This window comes from Papaver somniferum, chromosome 2, assembly GCF_003573695.1.
Source record: "Papaver somniferum cultivar HN1 chromosome 2, ASM357369v1, whole genome shotgun sequence".
Classification (NCBI taxonomy): Eukaryota; Viridiplantae; Streptophyta; class Magnoliopsida; order Ranunculales; family Papaveraceae; genus Papaver; species Papaver somniferum.
Genome location: NC_039359.1, coordinates 173,065,843 through 173,077,694, shown reverse-complemented (window position 1 = coordinate 173,077,694; position 11,852 = coordinate 173,065,843).

Below are 11,852 nucleotides of genomic sequence, written 5' to 3'. Positions count from 1 at the left end.
GAAAAATACTCGGCAGGCTCTGGCATTAGTGTGTAATGAAGCTAGGAGCTTATACACTCATTAGGATCTATACTAGTGAACAGTTCATCTAGGAGATCGAGTTTCAACATAATATGATGAGAGACATAGGAACTCATCAGATTTTGATATATTCTCCAAATTCCCTACGGAATATAGACATATCAATGTCTACTACATCTGATTCCGGGTCAGGTAGATATACTTTTACAAATTTAGCCCTGAACTAAAAACCACCATCAACATTAAGTCCACTGCTTAGCACGTAACAATGACATTGTTACGGGGTAAGCATGAGATGGTGACAGACGGGAGTAAAATTGAAAAGGAAAGACATGTAGAGGTTACCAGGAAAAGTTTGATTGACCTTCGGTAATAGGTACGAGTGGCCGGTGATCTTTGTACTGGCGTGCTGCTAGCTTGGCCAAGGAGCGTTGCAGGTTGAGAGGCTGGCTTGGTCATGGAGGTTGGTGCCATGGAGCGTTGGTGCTGCGGGCTCAGCTGCCTTCTTCTATGCATGTTCCAAAAGAAAAACCCTCCTCTACTCGAATTCCAAAAGCACCCTGCATATAAAAGTGTGTGTTAACTTCCTCCCTTTTTATTATTCGCTCGTCTGCTTCTTGTGTTCGTTTGCAGCAGCTCGATCATAGGCGTGCCAACCGTTAGAGGCAAGGTAAGTTCATCTTGTATTCGTATTTTAGCTGCGAGTGTAATATCCATGAGTAGTTGATAAATTTTGGACATTTAGCTCGATGTGGATGACTTTATTTGTTAGCGACGTCAATAACAACAAAGCAATCTCCAATAGTTATAATCAGCAGCAAGGCGAGCCAGGAGAACTCAAGGTAGGTGCTCTTTTCTATTTTGCGCATGTAGCCACCCAACAGTACCATCGATCTTCTCCAGAACGCGTAATAAGGTTCTGACTCCAGAATAATGAGCATCTAACCTCCCCAGTGGATTTCAAAATTTACCAAAACTCCATTGCACTCCTGGGATGGATGGATGAAATATATGCTCAGCAATGATCATGTCAGTGCTAATATTGGAGAGTGTAGCTTTGTTGTTGATTCGTCCTAGACTTTAAGTTATTCGGTGTCTGGACTGCTGAGTCGGAATATGGAAGGCTTATTCTCACCTTTCTGATTGCAGTGATGATATGTTGTGGATGCTTGTATGGTTGAAATCTTCCGGAATTTCCGGGTGAAGTAGACGAGATGAGAGGCGTTCCGTTGCCGACGTGCTGCTATCAAGTCTACAAGGACTTCATTCCATGGGACATCCTTTAAAACATCTTCTGAATCTTGGACCATTGTATCGAATGAGATGCGATGAGAGTCCCCATTTACACTTCTGTCTGGTCATAGATCCGATGGCGTGGCCGGATACGTGAATATCTCCGTGACGTACTTTTGGAGTCTTTGGTGCACGTGTACGACTTCATGTTGAGAAATTCCTACGGCTCGTAAAGCTTCGACAGTGACGATGATGATGATATCATAAATAACTTGGTTGAGGGACGTGAGGATATCCCGTGTTGGCAGTCCCCTGTTGTAATTATCTTGAGCCTATTTTCTCTTGAAAGACGTACTTCTATCGCATTTACTGGTAAGGTGGTTGACGAATTGATGAAGGTGGAAATATTTTGGATTCGTCATTTGTTGATCAGTGGGCGGGAGTCGCAATTGATACCTCTGCATTGTATCCAACTTCCGGCAGCCCATGCACCCCTTCCATAGGAAACTGGAAATCTAGAAACACCGAATTTGGCTTTGTCGGCGATGTGCATCTTCATGCAGGCCTTTGGTAGACTCTGCTGAGTTCTGAGTAGGTGATGTGGAAAACATGGTGTAGTTGGTATGTGTGGCTTGCTGAGGCGTGACTTTCCCCTTTGATTCTTTACTAACAACAACGCTTATGAATGGTTGAGCCAAATACTGCTTGTTGGTCAGGCGCCTTCCAGACAAGGAGGTGGTGATATTCTTGCGCTCATCTTTGAAGAGTGGTGACCTTGTCACGATTATGACTTCTTGGTTGGTTGTCCTTTCTGAGTTGAAAGGTTCTCGACAGTGAAGGGATTCCGTGTTGAGCCTCAATCCCCAAGTGTGGTTTTCTTGGTTCCATCTTGTATGGTCGGTGAGTTAACCATGATAAAGATGTCACCATCCCCTCCGTATTGGTGGCTCCATTACTTCCTCCATGGGAAACTAAAATATGCACAAGTTCGGATTACCTTTGTATATAGTGGTTGTTGCTATGATGAAACTCTGTCTGGTATCTGAAAAGGCGAGGGTACTCAAATATACCTCAAGCTAAACCTTTTCCTACCTATAAGTCCTTTCTCTGAAAGTGATTATCTATGGACTGAGTCGAGACAGTACAACTAATCGGTTTACACTTCATGTGATCGTCTATAGATACTAGATCGAGACAATACAACAACGAAGTATGTTTACTTGATACAAAGGTTCGGACTTAACCAAACACAATAGGATTGCTTATCAAGTAAATAGGAATTAACGTTTGTGTAATTTACTTTAATTATAATAAACCAATTATAATGCGGAATATAAAAGTAAATGACACAACAAGATTTTGTTAACGAGGAAACCGCAAATGCATAAAAACCCCGGGACCTAGTCCAGAATTGAATATTCTCAGGATTAAGCCGCTACACAAAATTACACTAACTTCGTATAGTTGAGACCAAGTAACTAACCCTATAGTTCACCTAGTTCCTTCTGTATTCCCACGCCTCCAACTTATAAATAAATCACGTACTTGGAACAATTCCTTTGGTTCGTATTCCAAACAGTAAAGGAACAACAAATCTGTTTGGTATCAACTCTATTCAACCGAGTGATATGAGTCGGAAAAAGGCTCTTCCGTTTATCTCAACATAAACTCCTTCGACAGGTCCTTAGATCTATCTTATATTCAATCACCCAAAGGAAATCTTTTAAGATTAATCCAACAACACCTTTAATCTGAAGAATCGTGTTGATGTTGATCTACTCAATTAATCAATCCAATCTACCACAAGGATAGCCCGATTATTAATTGGATCCTGTTTTACCGAAACAAGTATTGTGCACACCAAAGATTATAAAACCCAAGTCATATCTTCAATATCTTCTTTGTATTCAAATCTTCTTAAATCTTCAATAAAAACCTGCACACAATCAATTGAATCTCTTGTGATCAATCACGCACAGAACGAAGTCTGTTAACAATGGATTATCAAAAGATCGTCTTTAGAACTAACAACAGTCTAAAGATCCATGTCGAAACTCTGAACTAGTTTGAGTGAATCTTATATCAGAAGAGAAGATTCTCAAGAATAAACAAACTAGGTGCAATCAGATTTCAACCACCGTTAGTCAATCAAATCAATCGAAAAAAAATGATAAACCGCAATTATCTAGTTTCCCACCAACGGTACACGCTAGATATTCTCAATCCCAAAGAAACTTTAAACTGAGCGGCCGTAAGAGATCTCTCCTAATTAGGTTACTCTCCTCTCCGAATAGGAGGCTACACCAGTAACAACAACAAAAGAGTAAATATGTTGTTACGAAGGATTGGTTTGCTATAATGGCAAACTTCGAGTATTTATAGACAAGGAAGGTTGGACACCAAGGAATTTCCAAAACCGAAAATGTTCTCAAGATATTCATTAAAGCACAAATTCGGTTTTCATAATTCCTGGAAATGCTCTGTCCAAAAATAACGATCGAAATCTATCGGAAAATCTAATTAGTAAATGCACATTACTAATTCTGTAATTTCCCTGCAAAATAAAATTAATAACCTTAATTAAAAGATTCTTAACTTACTTATGTTTCGATACTGGGATTCTCTTCCCTTAGCCGTTAAGGAATATCTTTGAACAATTAAAGAAATAAATATTCACAGCACGTGTTCAAAGTTTATCGACATCTTAACTTTGTAAGTTCTCTTTCACACTTACAACCTTGAAACCGATTTTCCACACTTCCAAACAAGTTTAGAATTGGTTCATCTGACTTTCAAGAACTATGTGATTGATCAAGCCAATATTCAATCACAATCATGGGTTTACGGTTCTACCAAAACAAGTTTCGGTTCTACCTCCATATGAGTACTGTGCATAGTCACACTAGCTTTCCAAAAATTTGGGTGACTAGGTACTAGGGTCGGTTCCCCACATATATATGGTATCTAACTTATATGTGTTGCACATATCCATAGGATCGGTTCCCTTTTGCCTAAAAACGTGTTGCACATGTCCATAGGATTGGTTCCCCTTTCTGCTATAAACCTTGTTGCATCCCATACAAGGATCGGTTCCCTTTGATGTACTGCACCCCTTACAAGGATCGGTTCCCCTTTCCTTTTAATTTGTTAGACATACAAAATCCGATCATACCACATGTGATTACTTAAGATCGGTTTTTACTAATAAAAGTTATACCAATACATAAGACAGGCCTTTGTGAATAGTTCTACCAAGAACACAACAAGTTGTGAGCGGTTATACTCTATCACACATATTGGTTATTCATAAGATATGCAATGAATAGCAAAACCAATAACACCTGGCAATTTCCTTTTCGGTCCACAAACAAGTTTATGAACTTACTTCCTTAGAACACATGTAAACATTGTTCCCTAGGATGAAATCCTCACCTCATACGCATACATAATCACAATAGCACTCAAATGATTATGGTGATATCTTATCTAAAAAGTTTAATGGTTAAGTAATAAACCTCGTATTGTATTCCTTAATACCATGTCTATCTAGAGTTCAAATATGCTTCGCAGTTATGTTTTCAATATGCACGACTTAAAAGATACGTTAGGGAATGAAACAGTTCAAGTCAAATATCACTAACCTCAAGTGGAAGGATGATTGTTGTCGTTGTATCTCCTTGCTTCTTCACATTTTCAATACTTCGCAATAATTGTAATGTCTCATATCCTAATACTTTCAAGCTAACCTATACGAAGTTGACTCTAGTACATAATCAAGCGACTCTTAACATGAGTTTTGATTCACTAAAATATGACAACCAAACTTGACATACCAACGCTTGGTGGGTTCAACCGAGCAATGCTCTAACAATTTCCCCCTTTGTCAATTTTAGTGACAAAACTCTTACATCATATGGATAAACAAATTACAAGAATTCATTACAATCCACTTGATTCCCGATTCAACTGCACAGTAAAACTGCTTACATTCAATCCTTGAAAATGCCGCTGTTGACATTATAATAACAAAGCTAATACTCCCCCTAAGGAAGATAGGTAGATATTCAATCCGCACGTCTTTGTTATACCAATTTATATGACATGTTACTCCCTCTTAGTCTGTGCTTTCACTCTTTCGATAGATAAAACATTCAAGTACCAATGTTCTTTTCCCTAGATATGCCAATCAATATAAAATCAATGCCAGCATCACCTGTTTACTCCATATATTTCTCCCCCTTTTTGTCACAAAAATGACAAAGAAACGAAAAAATAAAGGACAACACGAAAAGAATCTTACAAATCTCAGAATAGACTTGCAAACCTATAGAGTTAGGCACGAGGGTTCCACACATCACATTCTGATAACCAATATCAAAACCGAAACTACAAGTAGTCTTATTTTGATATGTTACCAAGCAAACAATTGTCCGAAATAATTTTTCCAAGTTAGTTTAGCAAACCAAAAACAACTAAGCACATTAGTCCCTTTGCTAAACCGAATGTTCAAAAACAACCACTTAATTCAATAAGACAAAAATAAAGATAAACTCCATTTTTCTCATCAGGTTCTAATTATCCATAAACTTAGACCTTTCAATTTTAAACAAGACAAGTAATAGGTTAGTTAACTAGAATTCCTTGTTTAGGAATTCGATTAGACTTGAATAACCGAAACCTCACTTTGATAAGACAAACTAAGATCAGAATTAACTTAGTTTCTTATCCGGAATCGAATTGGACTAAACAACTCATCCGGTATATAAATTATTTCGTTAAGCCATAAATAATTCATACAAACCAAAATAAATCAACTTGCATAATTATTCACCTCAACGGAAGCAATTGAAACAACATAGACATTAAAAGCACCGTAATTGCTCCGTAATTTTGTAAGCCTAAAAAATTGATACCATACAAAAGCAAGATAACAATAGTTTTTCTTAACCGGAACCAATTGAGTCACACACATATCAATTGTACCGAAATTTTGTAAGCCTAAACAATTGATACCACACAATAAAGAAAGATAACAATAGTTTTTCTTAATCGGAACCAATTGAAACACACATATACACACACATCATGGAATAAATATCAATTGAACCGAAATTTTGTTAAGAAAAAACAACAAATATGTATAATATAAACTCAGGCTTTTCTTAAACAGGAAAACAATTAACTAACAAGATTGTTACCTCAAATTTCGCATCCACTTCTCCAATATGATAGCATTTTCGTCCAGGGAGAATTGATATCGAAATATCACCACGTTGTCATCCTTATGCATAAACAAAAGAATAACAACACACCTCAACCTTTACCAGAGAAAGGTTGAAAACCGGTTTTAATAATTGCAAGCAAAAGTTGAAAACCGTCGAAACACATATGCTTTTATGCTAAACCAAAATCGATTCAACATATTGTGACTTTTTCACATATTGTTTCTATCAGAACCCCTCATGATCCTTTGATAAATCCTACCTACTAGGGATATAACTTAATCCCGCTAAATCAAAAAGTCACCCTAACCATAAGGGTTCACAATATATGAGATCGAATATTAAGGTAGTAAAACCGAAATCAAACATCCCATAAACATACATAACAATAAGATAAAACCAATTAAGCACAGGCTATGTAAACCGAAAACTATCACAAGAAAAATTACTAATCAAATAATTTTATTCATAATAGTTTTATTCATAATAGACCAATACAATCAATGAAAGAAATCAAAAATTGATGTCTATTTTCCTTGCAACATAGTCCTTCATGTCAGAACTGAATGAAGGTGGATTACTACTTTTCAGCTTTTGAATTTCTTCAAGTAGAAAACCTTGTTGCTTGACCAGAATCTCTTGCAGATGAGAAATTTTCGTGAAGGATTCTGCAAGAGCATGTAATTCTGTCTTTGATTGAACACAAAAATGTGTCAATGCCTCAATACACTGATCTTTCTTCAGAGTATTCTCTGTTTCCTTCTTTCTAAGCCAATCTCCCTTCTGATTTTACGCTTAATATCAAGAGATAATCCGGACTTAGTTTTAGGATGATCTTTCTGATCCTGCATCTTCTCCAGAGAAACCATTTGATCCAGACCCATAGTTCGGACAAGGAATGATCAAAATGAGAGAAGAATCTTTTTATGTTTTTCATACTACCGAAAATATAATATTCCTAAAATAAAAATATATCAAATATCTTCAAATACTAGATATTATTTCCATAATCTACACAAAAGTGCCTTGATTTTTCTTCTTCCTCACTCAAAATTTGGCACACGAGATGAGGAAAGAATTCTAGTACCGATCAAGTGGCATTAGTATGATATTTTCTCTCATTATGGAATTTTGAACAACCAGAGTGTTCTTGATCTAGTATAGTATGAAAAGATCTCTTTCTGTTACCTCGAACCAACGAAGTATCTTGGGATAGACTGAAATTGCCAACACAACTTTTAGCAATTCTGTTTTTAAGAAAGTTTTTGCATCTTGTCTTATTTTTCCCTTTATCATTAGATGATTTAATAACATTGGAAAACATGTCCATTTTTAAAATAGGTAAATCACTAATGGAGGAGGAAGGAATAAGATTGACAACTAATGCAACATCAGTTGTTTTCTCTTCTTCAGTATCATATGAATCGAAGGACTCGTCTAGAGTTACAGCCAATGCCTTGCTTCCAGTGTATTTCTTAAGATTGGGACAGTCTTTAGAAATATGAACAAACCCTTTACACTTGAAGCACTGCGGATGATATTCATCATCTTCTTCCTGATCATTTTTGACAAGAACTCGATCATGCGGTCGAGAAGATCGATAAGTATCCTTAACAAATCTCTTGTTTCTTTTCTTCAAGAGATCTCGAAACTGTCTAGTAATTAATGACAATGATTGTTCAATTTTATCATCAGAATTTTCTGCAATCTGTTCATTTGAATCATCCAACTGTCTATTCCTTTCAATTTGAGCTTTTGAAACATTTGCTTTAAAAGCAATTCCTTTGGTTTGAATAGATTTTGATTCATGATCAAAGATCTTTAACTTACCAACGAGTGTGCTTCGTGTGAGAGTTGAAAGATCGTTTGCTTCTATGATTGCATGTTTCTTAGAATGGTATCTTGATGGCAACGATCTGAGAATCTTGCATACTATATCTTTTTCAGAAACAGTCTTTCCTAACGAGAAAGAAGCATTAATTATCTCAGAGATTTTAATGTGAAACTCCTCAAAAGTTTCGTTGTCATTCATGCAAAGGTTTTCCCACTCGAAAGTGAAGGTTTGAAGTCTAGCTTCTTTCTATGAAGAATTTCCTTCGAATACGATGTGAAGATTATCCCAAGCTTCTTTCGAAGTCTGACATGTTGACACATGATGTTGTAAATCACGACTTACAGCATGAATAATAGCATTAAAACCATCCGAATTCTGCTTTGCAAGTTCATTTTCTTCATTCGAAAACTCTGCTAAGCGTTTGAGCTCAGATTCTGAATTTTGTCTCTTTGGAAGAGTATAACCATCGACGACTAATAACCAAGTATTAAAGCCGCGTGATTGAAGAAAATATCTCATAGCATATTTCCACCATAGATAGTTTGTTCCATCAAATCTTGGCGGTACGTTAATTGAAGTCGATTCATGAGAACTCGAGTTCATTCTTATTGGTTGGATCGCACCAAACATAAATTGTTAGATCTTTTCGTGTTTGCATGCTCTGATACCAATTGAAAAGGCGAGGGTACCCAAATATACCTCAAGCTAAAAATTTTCCTACCTATAAGTCCTTTCTCCGAAAGTGATTGTCTATGGACTGAGTCGAGACAATACAACTAATCGGTTCACACTTCGTGTGATCGTCTATGGATACGAGATATAAAACAATTACAATGCGGAATATAAAAGTAAATGACACAACAAGATTTTGTTAACGAGGAAACCGCAAATGCAGAAAAACCCCGGGACCTAGTCCAGAATTGACTACTCTCAGGATTAAGCCGCTTCACAAAATTACACTAACTTCGTATAGTTGAGACCAAGTAACTAAACCTATAGTTCACCTAGTTCCTTCTGTATTCCCACGCCTCCAACTTATAAATAAGTCACGTACATGGAATAATTCCTTTGGTTCGTATTCCAAACAGTAAAGGAACAACAAATCTGTTTGGTATCAACTCTATTCAACCAAGTGATATGAGTCGGACAAAGGCTCTTCCTTTTATCTCAACATAAAATCCTTCGTCGGGTACTTAGATCTATCTTATATTCAATCACCCAAAGGTAATCGTTTAAGATTAATCCAACAACACCTTTAATCCGAAGAATCGTGTTGATGCTGATCTACTCAATTAATCAATCCAATCTACCACAAGGATAAACCGATTATTAATTGGATCATGTTTTACCGAAACAAGTATTGTGCACTTCAAATATTATAGAACCCAAGTTAGATCTTCAATATCTTCTTCTCCTTCAAATCTTCTTAAATCTTCAATAAAAACCTGCACACAATCACTTGAATCTCATGTCATCAATCACGCATAGAACGAAGTCTGTTAACAATGGATTATCACAAGATCGTCTTTAGAACTAACAACAGTCTAAAGATCCCTGTCGAAACTTTGAACTAGTTTGAGTGAATCTTATATCAGAAGAGAAGATTCTCAAGAATAAACAAAATAGGTGCAATCAGATTTCAACCAACGTTAGTCAATCAAGTCAATCGAAAACAAAAGATAAAGTGCAATTATCTAGTTTCCCACCAATGGTACACGCTAGAGCTTATCAATCCCAAATAAGACTTTAAACTGAGCGGCCGTAAGAGATTTCGCCTAATTAGGTTACTCTCCTCTCCGAATAGGCGGCTACACCAGTAACAACAACAAAAGATTAAATATGTTGTTACGAAGGATTAGTTTGCTAGAAAGGAAAACTTCGAGTATTTATAGACAAGGAAGTTTGGACACCAAGGAATTTCCAAAACCTAAAATATTCTCAAGATATTCATTAAAGCATAGATTCGGTTTTCATAATTCCTAGAAATGCTCTGGCCAAAAATAACGATCGAAATCTCTTGGAAAATCTAATTAGTAAATGCACATTACTAATTCTGTAATTTCCCTATAAAATGAAATTAATAACCTTAATTAAAGGATTCTTAACTTACTTATGTTTCGATCCTGGGATTCTCTTCCCTTAGCCGTTAAGGAATATCTTTAAACAATTAAAGAAATAAACATTCACAACACGTGTTCAAAGTTTGTCGACATCTTAACTTTGTAAGTTCTATTTCACACTTACAACCTTGAAACCGATTTACCACACTTCCAAACAAGTTTAGAATTGGTTCATTTGACTTTCAAGAACTATGCGATTGACCAAACCAACATTCAATCACAATCATGAGTTTACGATTCTACCAAAACAAGTTTCGGTTCTACCTCCATATGAGTACTGTGCATAGTCACACTAGCTTTCCAAAAATTTGGGTGACTAGGTACTAGGGTCGGTTCCCCACATATATATGGTATCTAACTTATATGTTGCACATGTCCATAGGATCGGTTCCCCTTTCTGCTATAAACCTTGTTGCACCCCATACAAGGATCGGTTCCCTTTGATGTACTGCACCCCTTACAAGGATCGGTTCCCCTTTCCTTTTAATTGGTCAGAAATACAAAATCCGTTCATACCAGAGGTGATTACTTAAGATCGATTTTACTAATTAAAGTTATACCAATACATAAGTCAGGCCTTTGTGAGTAGTTCTACCAAGAACACAATAAGTTGTGAGCGGTTATACTCTATCACACATATTGGTTGTTCATAATACATGCAATGAATAACAAAACCAATAACACCTGGAAATTTCCTTTTTGGTCCACAAACAAGTTTATGAACTTACTTCCTTAGAACACATGTAAACATTGTTCCCTATGATGAAATCCTCACCTCATACCCATACATAATCACAATAACATTCAAATGATTATGGTGATGTCTTATCTACAAAGTTTAATGGTTAAGCAATAAACCTCGTATTGTATTCCTTAATATTATGTCTATCTAGAGTTCAAATATGCTTCGCAGTTATGTTTTCAATATGCATGACTTGAAAGATACGCTAGGGAATGAAACAGTTCAAGTCAAATATCACTAACCTCAAGTGGAATGATGATTGTTGTCGTTGTAGCTCCTTGCTTCTTCACATCTTCAAGACTTCACAATACTTGTAATGTCTCATATCCAAATAATTTCAAGCTAACATATACGAAGTTGACTCTAGTACATAATCAAGCGACTCTTAACATGAGTTTTGATTCACTAAAATATGACAACCAAACTTGACATACCAACGCTTGGTGGGTTCAACCGAGCAATGCTCTAACAGTATCAACAAACGAGCAACAACGATTCTTGGCAGCAGCTGTGATCAGAAGATACTACATTGTCGTGGGAACAAAATAGGTTGGATGGAGTTGCATGGGAATCCACATAAGCAAAGGGATTGGCTGGATGTGTAAGCGAGTCAAACTGTCCACGACCACGAGCTTTGGCGGGATGTGATAAAATGTGGCCATAACTACGAACCTTGACTG